Raw genomic sequence first — 1,132 nt, forward strand, 5'->3', positions numbered from 1 at the left:
AAAATAGAAAAACGAAACAAGGAAAGTTGAGCAATAAAAGATTTAACTTAAGGAGAGCATGTTTCTGAGAAAGACCTGAATGGAATCTGTATGCAAAAAAAAAAAAAAAAAAAAAAAAAAAAAATGTGCACTTCGGTTGATAATACAAAGGTAAGCTGTGCTCAGTTAATAATTCATACTTCATACATTACTGTTGCGAAGTGCTAGAATCAACAGAGCCTGGCGATGTGGATACAGATCATCTGAGTGTCTCTAAATGTACAGTTAGCAGCAAAAAGCATGCATGTGACCTATTTTTTACATCTGTCTCAGAAAACAAAAACGTTGGCGTACACAAAACAAGTACTGTAAAAATTGAAAAATTGCAAAAATATGATTCAGATACCAATGCTACTTTTGTTTATGACATTTTTTTTTCAGTTGAGAGAACTTTAACTTCTTAAAGTCTCTTTTAGAAAGTGGATGGTGACCTTCAGTAGGGATGGAGCCTCCCACCCATCTTAAAATTTTTAATCCTGAAATGTTCCTGTCCAAAGGAAAGACAGGGACAAAAAACTGGGACAGAGACTGAAGGACAGGCCATCCAGAGATGGTCCCACCTAGGGATCCATCCCATCTGCAGACACCAAACTCAGACACTATTGCTGATGCCAAGAAGCACTTGCTGACAAGAGCCTGGTATGGCTGCCCCCTGAGAGGCTCTGCCAGATGCTGACTGATACAAATGCAGAACTCAGAGACAACCATTGGACTGAGCCTGGAACCCAAATGCAAGAGCTGGGGAAGGACTGAAGGGAATTGCAACCCCATAGGAAGAACAATATCAACTCACTGGTCCACCTGAGCTCCCAGGAACTAGACTTACAACCAAGGAGTACACATGGAGGGACCCATGTCTCCAGCTGCATATATAGCAGAGCACGGCCTTGTCGGGCATCGATGGCAGGGGAGGCTCTTGGTCTTGTGGAGGTTTGATGCCCTACCATAGGGGAATGCTAGAGCAGTGAGAGAGGAGTGCATGAGTTGGTGGAGGAGCACCCTAATAGAAGCAGTGGGGAGGAGGGAGAGGTGGTATGGGATGGGGGTTTGTGGAGGGGTAACCAGGAAGGAGAATATCATCTGAAATGTAAAG

General features: G+C 43.4%; 1 protein-coding gene across 14 annotated transcripts in view; it reads right to left on the reverse strand.

Annotated features, from left to right (window-relative positions):
* Pam (peptidylglycine alpha-amidating monooxygenase) overlaps positions 1 to 1,132 on the reverse strand; it is a 272,033-nt gene that overhangs the window by 120,442 nt on the left and 150,459 nt on the right. The gene's annotated exons all lie outside the window — the stretch shown is intronic.

The sequence above is a fragment of the Mus pahari genome, chromosome 5, assembly GCF_900095145.1.
Source record: "Mus pahari chromosome 5, PAHARI_EIJ_v1.1, whole genome shotgun sequence".
NCBI classification, from domain to species: domain Eukaryota; kingdom Metazoa; phylum Chordata; class Mammalia; order Rodentia; family Muridae; genus Mus; species Mus pahari.